Raw genomic sequence first — 20,003 nt, forward strand, 5'->3', positions numbered from 1 at the left:
TCCAGTTCATATCTTCACTACTTTTAACCAATAAATAGCTCTTTTGGGAAAAAGACACTAGATACATTTCTGGTAATATATAGTCTGGCTTCCTAGAGAACAATTTTTTTTTTTTTATAGATTTAGTTTAGCGGGACATGGTGGCACATACCTTTAGGACCCGTACTTGGAAAGCAGAGAGGATCCATGTCTGTGAATTTGAGGCCAGCCTGAGCTACCTAGTGGTGAGTGCCAGGTCATCCAGAGCTTACATCTGTCGGAACACACACCTAAAACTTCCTATTTATTTTATATTTAAGTGCATGTGTGAGACGGAGGTGGGTATGTAAGTGAGTTCAGGTGCCTTTGAAAGCCAGAGGCCTTGCAACTGAAGTTATCAGCTGTTTAGAGTCACCAGATAAGGCTTCCAGGAACTTCATTTGGGACATCTGCAAGAACAGTGTGTGTGTGTGTGTGTGTGTGTGTGTGTGTGTGTGTGTGTGTGCATGTGTGTAACAGAAATGAGTGTAAGTACTTAGTAGATGGGTACATAGAGCTAGAAAAGCCCATAAGGTGCATTGGCTCAGTGGTTTCGAGCACTTTCTGTTCTTCAGAGACCTGAGTTTGGTTCCCAGCATCTTCATGGTAGTAAACAGGTATCTCTGCAGTTCCAGAGGCCAGCAGTCCCCTCTTCTAGCCTCTGTAGACACCAGGCATGCGAGTGATGTGCATACACGCATGCAGGCAAAACCATTATATGCATAAAATAAATAAATCTTTTAAAAACTAAAGAAGGGGGAGTCGACTAGTCATGGTAGTCAGGAATAGAGCCTAAGAGAGTGAATATCGACCTGACAAGTATGGGAAGGGTGGAGACTAATTAGCTTGGGAAACAGAGCGCAGGCATATGTTTGAAGACAGAATGGAGAAAACGGGATCGAAATATGTATGGACAGTAGGGAGAACATTAGACTGTGAGTTGAGGCTATGCCAGTGTGGAGGGTCAGGACAGACAAGGCTTTAGAAACTAGCTTAAGTTGTTTTGTGCATATTCTTTTGTAAAAAATTGATTTATTTATTTTATTTATATGAGTAAACTGTAGTTGTCTTCAGACACATCAGAAGAGAACATCGGATCCCATTACAGATGGTTGTGAGCCACCATGTGGTTGCTGGGAATTGAACTCAGGACCTCTGGAAGAGCAATCAGTGCTCTTAACCGTTGAGCCATCTCTCCAGCCATTTTGTGCATATTCTAAGAGCTATTGGGACCCTGTGGATTGGAGACAATGAATCAGGTATGCTTTTTGAAAATAATAGCTCTGGCTGCAGTGTGGGAAAAGGATTGGGAAGGGGTCAGAATCCTACCAGGGATTTTTGTTTGTTTGCTTGAGATTAGGGTTTACTGTGTAGCCCTGATTAGCCTGGAACTCACTATTGTAGATCAGACTGACCAAACTCTCAGAAATCCCCCTAGCTCTGACTCTAGAGTGGTGGGATTAAAAGGATGTACCATCATTATCTGGCTCTTATTAAGGGTTACAGACCAGATACTACTGTACTGGGATTTTATATGGGACACGGGGAATTCAAACTCAGGTCCTCATGCAAGTGCAGCAAGTTCTGACCTACTGAACCATCTTCCCAACCCATGACCTCTTTTTAATGAATTATTATTGTTGTTGTTGTTATTTTAATTGTACACATATATAATTATGGGCTACATTATAACTTTTTTGAAGGTTTCAAAGGTGCTTTATTTCTTTATTTTTTTTTCTTCAATCTGCCATGTTTTAATGAGTACATGATTCCTTGACTTGGCATTCATTTATGAGTTGATTTTGAAACAATTCCTTGATTATTGTATCAGCTGGCATGACTACTGATCTCTCCATTCCTTTGGGGTGACTCTGCCAACAGAGGACAGGTTCCATTCTATTCAAATTTGTGTGGCTGTATATGTCCATGCAGAAACACAGAAGATGCTTCTACCTGCTAATACAGCATTTCCATATTTGTCATGGAAAGTAGGTGTCATCTTCTGATGGCTCTGCCTTGCCACCACTTGCTGAATGCTTCGAACTTGGAGATGACTTAGTGCGTTTTGGCCAAGGGCAACGTTGCGGAGACAAGGATGGAACTGCGGTGACTACAGCTGCTACCTGGGTGCAAATTCACCCCAGCTACCCTTGCAGAGTCCTGAAAAACAAAATGGCTTTCTACATTATAACTTTTTTTTCTTTTTTTTTTTCGGAGCTGGGGACTGAACCCAGGGCCTTGCGCTTGCTAGGCAAACGCTCTACCACTGAGCTAAATCCCCAACCCCCCATTATAACTTTTTAATACTTGTATATAACGTGTATATGAAGGTACTTAATGTTCTTTATTTCCTTGGTTATGTTTGGCACTTTCAAACTCCATTTCTCCAGTTAATTTTTGTAAACTCTGTAACAGGTTATTGCAGACCACACTGACCACATTGTGCTGTGGAATCCCAGAACCCATTACTTTCTCCCCTCTCCCTTATACTGAAAATAGATTTCTTTCCTCATATAATATGTCCTGATTACAATTTCCTCTCCCTCTACTCCTCCCAGTCCCTCCCACCTTTCCTTCCATCCAGATCCACTCTCTTTCTGTCTCTCATTAGAAAATAAACAGGCTTCTGAGGGCTACAAATAAAACAAAATAACACATTGTAATAGGGCAAAACAAACGAAAGGAAATGTAACCCTCCCCAAAAGGGAAATGAATTATATATAGATTCATATGCACCTTCAGAAACCTCATAAAAACAGTAAACTGGAAGCCATAATACGTGCAAAGGACCTGCAGAGGAAAGAGGTAGGGAAAGGCTGACATGACATTATGGGACAAGTAACCTCCCAAAGTGCTATTGAGTTTGCCTTCAGTTGGTATTTACTGCTGGACATGCAGCCTACCTTTAAAGTAGTTTGTTCCCCAGTGAGACTCTCTTGGAGAAAACTAAACTTTCATTTGCAAGTGGTTATCCATTGGAGATAGCTTCTAGGTTGGGGATAAAAGTATGTGCCCACTCCTCTTTTCTGCTCTAGGAGTCCATCTGGTATAGACCCATGCAGGACCTGTGCATGCTGCGTCATTCTCTGAGTTCACGTGATGTGTGTTGACCTTTAGAGGTTTCCTTAGTGTCTTCCATTGCCTCTGGCTATTACACCTTTTCTATCTCCTTTTCGGCAAGGTCCCCAAACCCTGAGGGGAGGGATGTAATGGAGACATCCCATTTAGGGCTGAGTGTTTCAAGAACCATGAATGAGTGCCATCTAATTGAGTTGTTTGCCAATGGAGTCCCATGGGAACTCCCAAGCCCCAAACAGCCCAGGCTGGTGTCAAGAATATGTTACTTTCCACAAACTGACTCCAAAGTCCTAGTGCCTAGAGACCTACAAAACTCATTGAACATGGAAAAGTTGAACTGGTACCTATATAAACCTTCCCCCTACGTGCTAGCGTCCATGCTACAGGAAGGTAGTTCTAGTGCCATGGCAGCACAAAGCTTGTGGGAGTAACCAGCCAATGTCTGATTTGACTTAAAGGGTACGTAACTTGACTCCATGAGATGGATCCCATACTGCATACTGCATAGGTGACCAAGAACTGGAGACTGCCACAAGCACAGGGATCAAGGGTAAAAACAAATATTAACCTTTTATTAAAAAATATTAAAATTCATTATAGATCAGTGACTTGGCCAGCCATCGTCAGAAAAGCTTCCTCCTGGGAACAAGCACACAGAGACCCACAGCCAGACATTATGCACAGAGTAGGAGATATTGGAATACCCGTTACTTTCATTACTGTGTGTTGATACCCACCTAATATGTTTTAAGTACCCTCTCTTTTGTTGTTGTTGAGACATGATTTATGTAGCCCAATCTAGCTTCAGACTCACTATTGCAGCTGAGACTGCCTTTGAACTTCTGATCCCCCCTGATACTTCTTTTATTGTTTAGTTTGGTTTTCTAAGACAGGATTTCTCTGTGTAGCCCTAGCTGTCCTGGAACTATCACATGCGGCTTCCCTGCTACTGTTAGAATGGCAGTTAAATGGAGAAGACAAATGGCTGTCTTCACTGTTATTTTCTGACATACAACTCCTAAAAAACCTTGGGATTTCTTTTATTCTTTTTTTATATTTATTTATTTTATGTATAACTGTAGCTGTCTTCAGACACACCAGAAGAGGACATCAGATCCCATTACAGATGGTTGTGAACCACCATGTGGTCCTGGGAATTGAACTCAGGACCTCTGGAAGAACAGTCAGTGCTCTTAACTGCTGAGCCATCTCTCCAGCCCCACCCTTGGTATTTCTTAGACCCTAAGTATTCTGCTTACTAATAAGGAGATCGGTATCTGAGGCTACAAGGGAGCTTCATGATGGAAGGCTCAAAAGCCTGGGGAACTCAGTTTGAGCCCTTGGACTCACATAATAGCTGAAAGCAGAGAATTAACTCCACAAAGCTGTCTTCTGACCTTCAAACATGCACTGTGACAAGTGCCTTCCCATAGTAGTAAATACAGTTTGAGACTAAGGTATGATTTGATGGTTGGAACTTTCTTCCCCACCCCCAATCTCTGAAATGGGAAGAGGAATTGAACATTAAGGTGAACTGGAGGGCTGAAAATGGTTGATCATACTTATATAATACAACCTCCACATCTGAGGTGCTCCTGGACGGTCATTCTTCTGAAACTGAACCCTCACACTGTGATTCTATTTCCAAGGTAGAATGTGTTAGAATTGTAGAGAAGACCCAGCTGATGCCTACTGTAGCATTAACGATGGCTTTTTAATGGAGAAATTGTTCATACTTATGGAAATAAGACTCTGTCAACTAGAGAAGAAAAAGAACGGTTTGATTTTTTCCCTATAACTTATAGGGAGAGTGAGGGGATAATGATCAAGGACACTTTCTCAGCTGGCAAAGGCAATGCATGCCTCTAATCCAGCTAGTTGGTAGCCCAAACCAGGAGGATCAGCAGCTCAAAGCTGTCCTTTAGCATACAGTGAATTTGAAGTCAGCCTGAAGTGTTGGGAAAAAAAAGAAAGAAAGCAAAGGAAACCCCAAAGGGAGAGGTCATTTCTCAGTTTGTTTATATCCCCTGATATTTGGTTTGAGGTAAGCAGAGAAAAGCAATACCAAATTCAGGGAAGGAGTGGGAGACTGCTTTTAGAGATGTCTTGCAGGTACCTTTGAATATACCTGAGGGAAGCTGTATAGACAGTTAGATGGACACATCTAGAGCTTAGGAAAAGTCTGTAGGCTGGAGGGATAAATTGGGAGCTATTTCGTATTCAGGTAGTGGTCCCTGAAACCACAGGTGAGGCTGAAGTCCGTGTTGGGGTGAGACTGCAGAAGATAGGGCTTAAGAGCTGCCTCAAGGGGTTGGGGATTTAGCTCAGTGGTAGAGCGCTTGCCTAGCAAGCGCAAGGCCCTGGGTTTGGTCCCCAGCTCTGAAAAAAAAAAAAAATTAAGAGCTGCCTCAAAAAGGAGCAGCAAGCATTTTCATGTGGAAGAGAGGAGGACCAGCATGCAAGAGAGACAGGGAGAGGCACCTGGAAATTTCTTTTTAAAAAAACCAACAATATGGGGTTGGGGATTTAGCTCAGTGGTAGAGCGCTTGCCTAGCAAGCCCAAGATCCTGGGTTCAGTCCTCAGCTCTGGAAAAAAAAAACAACAATATTAGGAGAAGCTTTAATCATAGATTGTTTTAAGAAATGGGAGCTGGGAAATATGGAGGCCTTAATGTGGTCTGAGTTTGATTGTTTTCTCTCTCTCTCTCTGTCTCTCTCTCTCTTTGTCTTTCCCTTCTTCCCTCCCCCTCCCTCCTTCCCTGTCTGTCTGCCTGCCTGCCTGTCTGTCTGTCTGTCTGTCTTTCACACCATGCACAGTGTCAGATCTCTTTTTATGGAATGATGGGTAGAAATCTAGGCTGGAGTGTATGGAGGTATGGCTAGATGATAGGAGTACCCAACAAAATAGAAAAAAATGATTATAGGCAATTATTTGAAGCAGCATGCTCAATAAAGGGAATGTAGTAGTATAGCAGGAAAGAGATTAGGAGTCAAGAGCAATTATTATTATTATTATTATTATTGTTATTATTATTATTGTTACTACTACTACTACTACTACTACTACTACTACTACTACTACTACAGATTTTCATGTATATCAGGCTGGCCTCAAACATACTAAGCAACCAGGGATGACCTGGAGCTCCTGATTGTCCTTCTTTACCTCCCGCGTGCTAGAGAGAAGCCCTTTTAAATAGGGAGAAATTTTATGGGTATGTAAAAATCACAGTTAAGCATTTGTTGGGAGTGAGTAGCTGAGCAGAGAAAAGGATGACACCATAGTGTACATCTACTAAGAAAGGAGGAAGATGTGGGAGCTAAAATATAGGTGGTGTGTAGGAGGAGGCATGGGCAATTGTCTTAAACCGCGAGACTGCTCAGAAGGCAGCTTGCACAGCGGTGCTGTTTATGCTTGCTTTGGGGAAGATGAGAGGGAACTCTTTTCTGACACTGCCCAACCATTCTTTTTTATGTAAATGGTTGTGGTCACTTGCACTACACATAGAGACAATAAAATGGCCAGCAGCGGGAAGTTGGAAGACAAAGAAGAAGGTTCAGTGAGTTGAGGGGTGAGAACTGGTTGTGGGGGGACTGACTGGGTAACTGTGATGGCCTATTTCAGGTTGTCGATGGCAGATTTACCGTGAACCACACTTTACTTTTCCTAAGGGCCTTCCTTAGGTTAAGGTGTTTTATTTCATCTTCAAAGCAGCTTAATAAGCAGGAGATTATTTTTACCTCCTTTTCAAGATGATAAAATGGCAAAGCTGTCTTATTTGTTTAAGGGTAGAAAGCTAGGTCTGCAGCCTAGCATCACATCCAGGTTATATTGTTCCATGCGTACTATCTTGACCACTAAATGCACCTATGTCCTGAGATTAGGTCCTGATCACACTTTACTGTTGCAAAATATAGGTCTACATAATCCCATTTAATAACTGCGCCATATTCCTTTGTGTGAACACAGCACCCATTATTATAATGTGATCTACGCATTTTTTTTCTTCCACTAGGTTTTTCTTCACACACAGAGTTGCCAGAGGAGAGTAAACGCAGCATGCATTATGATGCGATCTGAGCATTTTTTTTTCCTCTTAATAGGCACGAGCTGAGTTGCCAGAGCAGAATAAACTGTTGTGTTCCTTTGTCTCCTGTGCTGTGTAGGAAGAAAGCTCAGAAAAGCTGCCAGTTGTTTGCCTTTCTGGGCCTGATTAGAGGCTCTGTGTGAGCTGAGCCTCAAAGTCTATTGAGCTCTGATTCTTCCATAGAGAGCATCTCCGTGGATTTGCAAATTGATTTTATGCTTGACAGTCTGCTCAGTTAATTTCCCAGAAAATCCCTACCTAGGATTCTGCACTCTCAAGACAGCCAGTAATCAACACTGAATCCCAGAAAGAAAAGAGAATTTTGAGCTCTGTTGTAGGAGTATTAATTTTCTTCTTTTTTTTATTTTTTGTATTTTTCCCTTAGATTTTTTTTTCTTTCTGGGCTTTTTTTTTTTGAAACAGGGTTTTTTGTTTTCATGTGGCTTAAAACTCAGTATACAGCTGGTACTGATCCTCCTGCCTGTAATTCTCAAGAGCTAGGATTATAGGTGTGTGTCATTATGCCCAATTATACTTATCTACTTATCTATTTATGTCTCTATCTACTTATTTATTTTGAGACAGCATCTCACTATGTAGCCCTGGCCATCCTAGAACTCACTAGATAAACCAGGCCTTCTTCAAACTCCCAGAAATCTGTTTGCCTCCCGAGTGCAGGGATTAAAGGAGTGTTCTGCCATAGTCAGTTTACATTTTGTTTTTGAAAATTCTCATTTATTTATTTATTTACCTATTTATTTACTTATTGGAGGGGGCACATATGGGGGTCAGAAGACAAGTTGTAACAATCTGGTCTCTCTTTCTACCATGTGGTTTCCAAGCACAAAACCAAGGTCGTCTACCTTTACCTGCTGAACCTTCTCAAGCCCCTTCCCTGATCCTTGTTATTTGAGACAGGGTTTCCTATGTAGCTCCAGATGGCGTAGGCTGTACTCAAACTCATGACTTTTTTGTTTCAACCATCTGTGTGCTAGCAATACAGGTCAGGTCTGTGCCATCATGTCTGCCTTGTATTTTCCAATGTTCTATAGAGAACATGGATAGTTTCTGTTTTGTGGAGAAAAAGAATTTACCTAAAATCCAGGTAAGGCAGGAGACCAAAGGGTAAGTACTCAATTTTTTGAGTCTATGGGACCAGGCTGGCGTGGAACTTATAGAGACCCACCTCTCCTTCCAACGTGTTAGCTTACAGGAAATTCCAGTAGGTTCCTCCCAGGGACACAGCAATGGCTTACCTCATCACCTGCCTCCAGGGCCAAGTATGCCTGCTGTGAGCTGCTTATGAAAGGACTGCTGCCCACCACCTCAGTTCTCTCTCTTTTCCCACATACTCTCCCTCCCTCTCTTTGTCTACCTCCCTCCTTCCCTCTGTCCCTCCCTGTCTCTGTCTCTCTCCCCTCCCCCAACCCCTCCCAGGCCTCCCTCCCCTCGGTTCCCAGCATTCTCTCTCCAGCCCTCTTTTCTTCTTCTCTGCATCTCGCTGTTGTCTACCCGCATGGCTCTGCTCCCATCTGCCTGCCTGTCTACTTGTCCACTCGTCTGCTTCCACCCTTTCCCGGATCCTCACTCTTCCTTTCCCCAGTAGACCCACTTTCTACCAGATCTGTTGCATGGCATGATTACTTAGGGGCATACCTTGGCCAGGTACCCCCTCTAGGCATTATATTTCATAACATGAAGTGCTGGAAGGAAAGGTGAGAGCCACTACACCCCAGCTGAAGACTCAGTTCTTTAAAATTAACTCTAGCTAAACATAGGTTTGTTCTATGACCCAGCACTACTACCTTTAGGCTGATAAATGAAAACTTATTGATAAATAAAAATTATATATGATTGTATACTAATTGTCATTCATAATTGCCCGAAACTGAAAAGAACCAAAATGTGGAGAAGCAAGTGTGAGCATAAAAATAATGGTGCATCCATTCAATGCAATTAAACGTAGGAAGAAAATACTGAGTTTTACATAGAGGATTGGCCTCTTAGCAGTGATGTGACTTACCAAAGTTTTGGAAATGTTCAGCTTGAGTCTTAGTAAAGATAGATTCTGACTTCACAGCAGTGTTGTTTATGTTGAATGGGAAGCCCTGGTAAATGTCTCTGAAGCCATCAGTCTGCTGAATCTACTCCATTGTTTTGTTGTTGTTGTTGGTGGTGGTTGGTTGGTGTTTTGTTTTGTTTTGTTGACACAAGGTTGCTGTGTATAGTTCTGGCTATCCTAGAACTCACTTTGGAGACCAGGCTGGCCTTCAACTAATAAAGATCAGCCTGCCTCTGTCTCCCAAGTGCTGGAATTAAAAGCATGCACCGCACCACTGTCCAGTTTAATGAAAGTTCTTTCTCTCTTTCTCTCTTTCTTTCTCTCTCTCTTTCTTTCTTTCTTTCTTTCTGCCTTCCCTTCTTTTTTTTTTTTTTCCCGGAGCTGGGGACCGAACCCAGGGCCTTGCGCTTCCTAGGCAAGCGCTCTACCACTGAGCTAAATCCCCAACCCCCCTTTCTTTCCTTCTTGACATGGTTTCTCTCTGTTACTCTTGCTGCCAAGAATTCATTCTATAGAGCAGGCTGGCCTCAAACTCAGAGATCTGCCTGCCTCTGCCTCCTGAGCGCTGGGATTAAAGGCCTGAGTCACCATTGCCCCTCAAATGCTTTTAAAGAATAACCTCAACTTGTTTACCTAGCATGCATGATACCCTAGGTCTGATTACCAGTATGTTAGTAAACAAACGAAATGATAAAAGAATGCGCTGTCCCGGTGTAGCTTAGTGGTAGAGCACATGCTTAGCATTTGTGTGATGACTTTGGTTCAGGCCACTGCACCAAATTAAAAAAATACTGTAATGTGAAATATTTTCTGAGTCGAATTCAAGCCTAAGTTAGTGTCTGCCCCTGTAGTCTAAAATACGTTAAACAAGTAGATTTAGCTGCCCACTGTTTTCAGTGACAAGATTAATCAGTATTTCTAAGCTTTGTCCTGGTGTATCCATTCAATCCATATTCTTCTTCACTCAGGTCATTTCTCAGGCAAGTGTGAGACTTGGCTGATTCCGGATATCAGTCACTGGGATGGGTTTATTGGAATTTTCTCATTTACTCACCATGACAGTCTAAGAAAATGGTACTTTATACATCCATGTGATACATGAGGAAGCCAGGGCTTAGGGAAATGAAATGCTATTCCTAAAAGTGATTTTAAAAGCCTTCTTATTGTATAGGAAACCATTATCAAGGAATAGTCAGGGAGTCCCTATTTGGTTCAGACTGTTCTAGAGGCAGGGAATAGCTGGTAGGAATGGTCGCAGTGGGGTTCCTGGCTAAGGTGGCTTATTGCTTGTGGCAATAAGTGAGAAAACATGCAAATTTAGAAGCAAATGTTTATGAGATACTTAACTGAAACAGGAGCATTGTCTTAGTTAGGGCTACTATTGCTCAGATGAAATATCATGACCAAAAACAAGGTGGAGAGGAAAAGGTATATTTGACTTACACATCCACAGCACTGTTCGTCATTGAAGAAAGGACAGGAACACAAACAGGGCGGGAACCTGGAGGCAGGAGTTGATGCAGATGCCTTGGAGGGATGCTGCTTACTGGCTTGCTCCACATGGCTTGCTCAGACTGCTTTCTTATAGCACCCAGGACCGCATGCCCAGAGATGGCACTACTCGCAATGGGCTGGGCACTTCCATATCAATCACTAATTAAGAAAATGTCCTACAGTCTTGCCTGCAGCCCAGTCTTACAGAGGCATTTTTATTATTGTTCTTTCAAAGACAGGATCTCACTCTGTAGCTCTGACTGTCCTTGAACTCACTACTTAGACCAGGCCGGCTTCAAACTCACACAGATCCTCCTTCCTCTGCCTCCTGAGTAATGGGATTAAAGTCTTGCACTACTATGCTTGGCTGGAGGCCTTTTCTTAACTGATGTTCCCTCCTCTTTGAAGGCTTTGGCTTGTGCTAAGGTGGCATAAAACTAGCCAGCACCAAAGCATCCGTTATAATGCCAATTTTGAAAGAGATTTAAGACAGTATAGTCAAGTCACTTTTTTATAAACTAGAGAAAAATATGCCCAGATGTCAACAGCAATTTCCTCTGGTTCATTTTTATCTCTCTGTACTCCTGTGTTTTCATAAATGGCTATAGAACACAGTGCTACTAAAAGATCAGAACAATACAACCTCTTAACAAAGCCAGGAAAAATGGTTATCTCAATATCTGCTTTAAAGGAATTCGCTATGTAAACTTTTCTAAGACCAGATAGAGGCAATTCCTCAACTGCTTATCAGTTGTTTGGGAAACACTTTGAACTTCTGGGAAGTATGATGTGTAAAGGAGAGAAAATAGGACGATCAAAACTCAATGCAGAACACACATTTTGAGAGACAAGTGCACGCTTAAACCTAGGTCATAATGATTTATTTGTGCTTGCTTCGCTGTGCCTTATGTTAGGAAGGGATAGCAACCCTCCCATTCTCCCAGTTTGGAGCCGGATAGCAACTTCGAAGTGGTAAGAAGTTCAAACCTGAGCATCCTAAACGAACAAGATATCCGTAAAGCATGGGAGAGAATACACATACACTGGATAGTACCTTTGGCTACCTACTATCATCATCATCTGAGGTATACAGAGGATGAAGGGGACAGAGCTGGGTCTTAGTCCCTCAGAGTCCTACCTCCAAAGAAGTCCCTAAGATGCTGCTGCCCGCAGTTGATAGTCAGCAATCCTTTTGTCAATGAGTTTTCCAGGATCTCATGAATATGATAGAATCCATGTTCAATACATGTTTTTCTTCTTTCTCAAACTATATTCCCTTTCTACTCCAACTGTGAGGGTGTTCACTTATAAGAAGTTCCTAGAGGGGACTTGCTTCATTTGTGGAAGATAAATCTTGTTCCACTCTGAGGTCCCCATACCTCACCCGGACGTGATACCTAGCACCTGGTCCAAAAGCTCATAAATCTTTGTGAAATGAATGAATAAATGGATGTGTATGTTGGTGGCTATTGGATCAAAGGGTCATTTACAGATTATGAGCTTTTGGTGATGGATTACTTCTTTGCTTAAGCTGAATGGTTTTTTTTTTAAAGATTTATTTATTTATTATATATAAGTACACTGTAGCTGTCTTCAGATACACCAGAAGAGGGCATTGGATCTCTTTACAGATGGTTGTGAGCCACCATGTGGTTGCTGGGAATTGAACTCATGACCTCTGGAAGAGCAGTCGGGTGCTCTTAACCGCTGAGCCATCTCTCCAGCCCCTGAATGGTTTTTAATTCCAGGAAAACACCTATACCATTCACTGCGGTGGAAGTGAGACAGAGAAGGGCTAGGCTATTTACACCGGTTTATTCAATAGACAGAAAAGCAAACGAAAGAGAAAAATGGTGACAGAGCCTACTGCTTTCGCGTCATACAACCGTCTGCCAAGAAATTAGTTCTCTCTTTTAAAAGCAAGTCAACAGTGAACTTTACAGGATGCTTCCCAGCCTCTCTCTATGGAAACAAGCCCTAGACCCGAGATGGACACAGAGCAGCCAGTTCTCTTTCCATGGAACCTTCTCTGGACAGACAACTCTGAGGTCAACTAAATAGCACAGCATAAAATACTTTCCAAAATGGTCAGCAAGGAGGGAAATAAATAGGCGCTGTGTTCAGCTTGACACTGTCTGCCATTTCTAGCCGGTAGAAATGAGTCATCTGGTAAAGTCTGGAGGAGAAAGAAAATCACAAGACATTTTATTTGCTGAGGTTTCTGCAATGTCTTAGTATATCTGTACAGGGTAAGATAGGCTAGGCCTGTCACTACAGCTTCATGATGGCACCATTCCTGTCTTCCATTTTGTAATAGAAGGAACAAATAACTGTCTCAGACTAACCACTCAGGACTGCTTATTTAGTAAAAATAGAAATCTGTCTACCGGGCATAGTAGTGCCTTCCTGTATTCCCTGTACTCAAGGGATAAACATAGGAAGATCAAGAATTTGAGGTCATCTTTGGCTATAGAAAGTTCCAGGACAACCTGAGTTACATGAAACTCTCTCTCTAAAAAATAACAACAACCACCACCAACAACAAAAATCCAGCCTCTCCCCCCCCCCAAAAAAAAAAGAGAAAGGAGGGAGGGGCTGTAAAGGGGTGATTCATGCCTTTAATTCCAGCACTATGGAAGAATAGACAAGCAGATCTCTGAGCTGGAGGACAGCTTGGTTTAGAACAAGTTCCAGGACAACCAGAGCTACATAGAAAGACCCAGTCTGGAAAAAAAGAGGGATGAGGGAGGGAAGGAGAGAGGGAGGAAGGAAGGAAAGAAGGGACTATGTTGTATGTACTGCCAAGCATGGCTGTGTAGGCTTGCAATCCCAGTGCTAGGAGAACAGAGGTAGGAGAGTAAGAAGTTCAAGGACATCTTTTATAAAGCTAGCGGTAGTAGTCATTAAAATAGCTATTTGATGTCAAATGGAGGAGGGTCAGATGCCAACAAAAATCATAGGTTCTTAACCACCCAGGAAAATAAAAGAACCGATCAAAATAAAGTGGCTTCTCATTAAACAGAGCATTTTTACTTATCTTGCTTCAGCCTTGGAAGTAGACATTATAATACTTGTGCTCTGAATAAGGACAGAGGGGAACCCTGCAGAAGGGGAAGAAAGGATTGTAGGAGCCAGAGGGCTGGAGGATAACACCAGGAGAGCATGGCCCACAGAATCAACTAAGCAGGGCTCATAGAGGCTCACAGAGACTGAAACAGAAATCATGGAGTCTGTATGGCTCTGCCTTAGGTCCTCTGTATACATGTTATGGTTGTGTCATTTGGTGTCCTTGTGGGACACCAAACAGTGGGAGTAGGGGTGTCTGTGACTCTTTTGTCTGCTTCTGGGACCCTTTCCCCCACTACTGGGCTGCCACAGCCAGCCTTGATGTGAGGGGATGTGCCTAGTCTTCTTTACTTATTCTATGTGTATGAGTACACTGTAACTGTCTTCACACACAGCAGAAGAGGGCCACCAAAGGTTGCTGGGAATTGAACTCAGAACCTCTGGAAGAACAGTCAGCTGGGGGGGAAGAGGGAAGGTGGGGGATACTGGGAGAAGGAAATGGAGAGAAAACTATGTTTGGGATGTATTGTAAAAGAGAAAAAATAATTTTTAAATTAAAAAAAAATGCCAGTGGTCCTGGTACAGTCCTTTAATCCCAGTACTGGAGAGGTGGAGTCAGGTGGATCTCTGAGTCTGAGGCCGGCCTCATCTCCAGAGCAATTCCAGGACAGCTGGGGCTATATGGAGAAATCCTTCTTGAAAAAGCAATAAATAAATAAATAGCTAGTTAAAGTTATTTACAATAAAATGATGAACAGGAAAAGAAAGAAGACTAAGAAAGGCTTGCGGCACGCGAGTCTTTAATTCTAGCACTCAGGAAGTAGGGGGAGGCAGACCTCTGTGAGTTCCAGGCCAGCCTGGGGTACATAGCAAGATTCTGTCTCAAAAACAAAACAAGAATGAAACCAAATGAAAATTAAGGGAGAACTTAAGTCAGTTTTTCAGGGTCAAGTGACTAGTATATGTCACAGCAGGAACTCGGATGAAAATCTTTCTGAGTCCAGAGAGCAGATTGTGTACAGAATTACCACAAAAAAAGAGGTCCCAGAATGCAAGTGAAAGAGAAGGCATAATGTTCTCTCCAGGAGTCATCCTTTGACCTTACTCCTCCTCCATCCTACTTCCTGCAATAAATGGCTTCCGCATTTTTATTGTGAGGACTATGTGAGCACTGGATTTTCAAGATCCCTGATGAAATCAGTGTCAGTGCCTGGTACGTTATCAACTCTTCTCCCACAAACATATGAGAAATAGAGGGACGGAGAAAAGAAAGATGGAAGCGACCAAGGGAAAGAGGAAAGAAGCCAACAAAAGCAGTTGACTGAGACGGATCGGATCTGATAATACCAAACACTCAGCAGGCTGAAGGGTCCCAAGTTCAAAGCCTGCCTCATCTAGAGTTAAGTAACCATGGCAACTTCGAAAAATTCTGTCTCAAGATGCAGAAACAAAAGCCAGGCATGATGGTGCACAAATATAATCTCAGCAATTGGAAGATGGGGACAAGAGGACCCCTCCTAGTTAATCTTCACCCCAGAAGAAACTGCTATTCTGATTACTTATAAAATAGTATTTAGGTGGAATAAAAAGTATGCATTTTTGTTTGAATGCACCAATTCACTCCTCGGGAGCCGGAGCTCAACCCGCTTTTTTTCTTAAAACGAAATTGTTTATTTTTCTACAGAGATTACTCCTCCCTAAAGGAAGATTTCGCCAAGGTGAGCTGAGCGGGATATTGTAAAGCAAACAGTTGCTGATGGAGTGAAATTCTGTCTCATATCTGGTATCTGAGAGTATCACAAGAACATATAACCTGCTCCAACTCTCATTCATGGAATTCAGCCTTGTGAATGCAAAGCAGGCATGTCTGTGGGGTTACCAGGTCAATGGGCGTGTCAGCCCTGTCATCAGCACCTCACTTAAGGATTCCATCCACTATAGCGCCTCAAAGAATGAGTCAGAGTGAAGGAGTGTTGCTGCAGTTATAAAGGGGAGATAAGAGGTAGTACACACTTCATCTTTAAATGGAGCAGTTTAGAGATAGGGATTCCTTTAGGACCCTTAGCATGGTTCTTATGAGATTCTCTGGCTTTTTGAGATACATTTCTCAAAGGTTTTAATTCATAAGTTTAAAGATCATGCAAAATTTAAAAATTAAGTCAAGTTTAAAAACAATAAAGCCAGTGTGGTGGTACAACACACCTTTAATCCCTACACTCAGGAGGCAGAGAGGCAGAGGCAGAGGCAGAGGCAGAGGCAGAGGCAGAGGCAGAGGCAGAGGCAGAGGCAGAGGCAGAGGCAGAGGCAGAGGCAGAGGCAGAGGCAGAGGCAGAGGCAGAGGCAGAGGCAGAGGAGAGGCAGAGAGGCAGAGAGGCAGAGAGGCAGAGAGGCAGAGAGGCAGAGAGGCAGAGAGGCAGAGAGGCAGAGAGGCAGAGAGGCAGAGACAGAGGCAGAGGCAGAGGCAGAAGCAGAGAGACAGAGAGACAGAGAGGCAGAGGCAGAGAGGCAGAGAGGCAGAGAGGCAGAGGCAGAGGCAGAGGCAGAGGCAGAGGCAGAGGCAGAGGCAGAGAGGCAGAGAGGCAGAGAGGCAGAGAGGCAGAGAGGCAGAGAGGCAGAGAGGCAGATAGGCAGAGAGGCAGAGAGGCAGAGAGGCAGAGAGGCAGAGAGGCAGAGGTAGAGGCAGAGAGACAGAGAGGCACAGGCAGAGACAGAGAGGCAGAGACAGAGGCAGAGGCAGAGGCAGAAGCAGAGAGACAGAGAGACAGAGAGGCAGAGAGACAGAGAGGCAGAGGCAGAGAGGCAGAGAGGCAGAGAGGCAGAGAGGCAGAGGCAGAGGCAGAGGCAGGCAGATCTGTCTTTTTTGTCTTTTAAAAGGAAAGGGGTAGTAATAAAACAATAAAGTATAAAATGAGTTTACTTATGTTTTTAACCTTAAGGAATTTCTCTCTATAAATTGTGAGGCAGTCTTGAGATATAGTGTTTAGGTTTAATAAGGAGAAGGGTTCTAACACAGTTAAGAGCATTAGCATTCTGGCCCTTGGTAGGTACTGCTTGTTGTTTTTGACATCTTTATTTGAAAAATCTTCAGGAAAACAAGTACAGCCTCTCTAGGCAATTGTAATTTTATCAGCCACGTTCAAGTTTCTGATTTCTAGGTAGAGTCTGTATGGATGGGTTTTTTCACCATCTTGTGTACACGTAATTTCCCTTGTTCTTCTATCCTGCTTGTCAAGCAGGACTCCACTGAGGAGGTGATGGACTAGGCTCTGTCTATCCTGGGATTTGTGAATGGACCCCTCCTCCCTATCAGTGGTTATCACAGACAAGCACAGCATACACTTGGCTGCAGCCCTCTGACCGAAGTTAGGTTTTGAAAGCAGAGATGGGTATTGAGAGATGACACCCAAGAGTTCCTGTGATCTCGTCAGTGATACATTTCTGAGCCATTTTCTCAGACTCATCCCAGTGTGACTTTTAGCATTGCTCTACTTCCCTAAAGACAAGACTTGCATTCCGAGGTGAGCTCCATGTACTTCTGTTTTCCTTTCAGTTGGACTCCCTTGTAGCGGATGCTTCCCTGAAAAAAGTCAGGTCTCCAAACCAGGTCTCCTAGGTGTTGCCTGAGTTAGGCATCAGACATAGCTTGAGTCCTTTCGCAGAGGCTCTTCGGTGTCTACTCCAAGTAGATTTCTAGCAGGCCCACTTTGTGCAGGTAGATTTTTAGCAGGTCTGCTTTGTGCATCATTCCAGGGATGCCTGTCAACCATCACATTTCTCAGCTCTTCTCAAAGATTGCAATTTAGGAACATCTTCCAGAAGGCTCCCCAGCCAACCCACAACTGGATTTGTTCAAGTCTTTTCTAAGAGTCTTTCAAACTTGCAAACTCTTAGTGGTTTCCTAATAGGCACATCAGTCAATTGCAAAAGAGTCTCAGATCCATGTGATCAAAGCAATTCCCCCTCCCTCCCAGCTATGCAGTAATATTAACTGGGATTGCTATGGCCAAAGCCTTGGTCCATGAAGGCTCAACAACTAGGCTTTGGTATAAGTCCTCAGTAGGCCAATTAAAAAGATAGGTAACCCAGCACTTGAGAGGCAGAGGAAGGCAGATCTCTAAGTTCAAGTCCAGCCTGGTTTACCTAGTGAATTCCAGGACAACCAGGTTAAAAATTATTTATGTGTATGGGAGTTTTGCATACATATATGTCTGTGTACCATGTGCATGCCTCGTGACCACAGAGGGCAGAAGCAGGTGTCAGTTCCCCTGGAACTGGAGTTCCAGATGGATGTGACCCACTGAGTAGGTGCCGGGAACTGGATCCTGGTCCTTTGGAGGAGCAGCCAGTGCTCTTAACTGCTGAGCCATCTCTCCAGCCCCTGTTCTGCTTTTTGCTTTCCCTTCTAACGATTCTCATTTATTTTTATGTGTATGAGTGCACTGCTTGCATAAATGTATGTGTATTGTGACCGTGCCTGGTGCCTGTGGGGGTAGGAAGAGAATGACAAGTCCCCTAGAACTGGATAGTGGTGACCTACCATATGGTTTCTTAGAGTTGGACTCAGATCTTCTGCAAGAACAAGCGCTCTTAACCATTGAGCCACTTCTTCAGCCCTCATAAAATAGTTCAGGGTGTTTGTTTTAAGATGTTGTATTCCAGCTTGGCCTCAAATTAGCTGTGTTGTGAAGGATTATGGACATCTGCCTCTATGTTAGGTTTATGCAGTGCTAGAGATGGAACCCAGGACTTCATGCATGCTAGACAATCACTCTATCAACTGAGATACGTACAAAACCTTTCTGCCTCCCCACCCCACCCTTTTTGAGATAGTGTGTCACACAGTCCAGCTTGGCCTTGGACTCACGTGTAACCTGAACTTCTGATCCTCCTGTCTCCACCTCCTGAGTGCTGGTGTTACAGATGTGCACCCCCAGGGCTGGTTTGTGCACTGTTGTGCTAAGCAAGAAGTCTCCTAACCTAGTGCTACATCCCGACAGAGGATCAGAAGCATAACTAAGCAATTCCAGTCAAGGGATGTTCTGCTCTTCATGGACATATATATATATATATATATATATATATATATATATATATATATATATATATATATATATATATATCATTGTCATCTGTTATTCTGTTCTGCAAGGTGGTCTGATAAATTGTAGAGGCTGTGTGAGTTCTCTTTCCTGGAAAATATCACCCCCTTCCACCTCTCCCCACTCATTGGTACCTGGGCCCTAACCTTTTTGTTTGGTGAAAATTCCAATTTCTTGAAGTCCATTGCGTCTATTGTCAAACACTTGAAGGGAGAAGTGCCAGTATGTGAAGTCTGGATTCTTTTTTTAAAGATTGTTTTATTTATTTCCACTTCAAATCTTGCCCCCTCCCTGGTCTCCCCTCCAAGAGTTCTTCATCCTATCCCCCTACCCCTTTGCCTCTGAGAGGGTGCTCCCCTCCCCCTACCTCACCCACCCACCAAACCCCTCCTAACCCCCATCCCTCTTCCCTTAGGACATCAAGTCTCTATAGGATTAGGCGCATGTTGGCTTCATCTTCCAAGGGTTTGGGCAAATGAAGTTGGAGCAGTATAATTATAAAACTCACATGGTTTTAACTTATTAAATTTTCTTTAGCAGTTAAAGCAGTTATTTTTCTTAAGGATACTGAAACTGGCTTGGATAACCCATTTCAAGTTTCTCAGGGTTTTTTTCCCCTTTCTGTCATGGAGGTCTCACTATGTTGCTGGGCTGTTTTATATGACAATGTCCCCTAGAAGCTCAGATATTTAATTATTGAGTCAGTTAATGGTTCTATTGTAGTGAGTTTCAGAGGTGGGCTTTGAGGTTTTGAACTCTTGAACTCTTGGTATTCCCAGGTCTCTTTTTCTGTTTCCTGTACATGATTTCATGCCTCTACAAAACACTTACATCTACTAAACACATTTTTAAAATGACACGGGATTTTTTTCCCTTCTTATAAATGTGTTCTGGGCTGGATATACAATTCAGTGGTAGAGTGTTTCATCATAATTTCTAAGGCCATTAATTTAATGCCTATCACTGCCAGAGAAACAAACAACAAACGAACAAACAAACACTCTATTCAGAATGAGTTCATGACCAAGTATGCCGGTTCACACTTATAATCTCAGCACTCAATAGAGGATGACTGGCCCAAGAGTTCCAGGTCAGTCT

General features: G+C 43.1%; 1 pseudogene; it reads right to left on the reverse strand.

Moving 5' to 3' along the window:
- Positions 1-1,711: 1,711 nt before the first annotated feature.
- On the reverse strand, positions 1,712-19,090 carry Cox7b-ps2 (cytochrome c oxidase subunit 7B, pseudogene 2; annotated as a pseudogene).
- Positions 19,091-20,003: the final 913 nt, after the last annotated feature.

The sequence above is a fragment of the Rattus norvegicus genome, chromosome X (genome assembly GCF_036323735.1).
Source record: "Rattus norvegicus strain BN/NHsdMcwi chromosome X, GRCr8, whole genome shotgun sequence".
Lineage (NCBI taxonomy): Eukaryota > Metazoa > Chordata > Mammalia > Rodentia > Muridae > Rattus > Rattus norvegicus.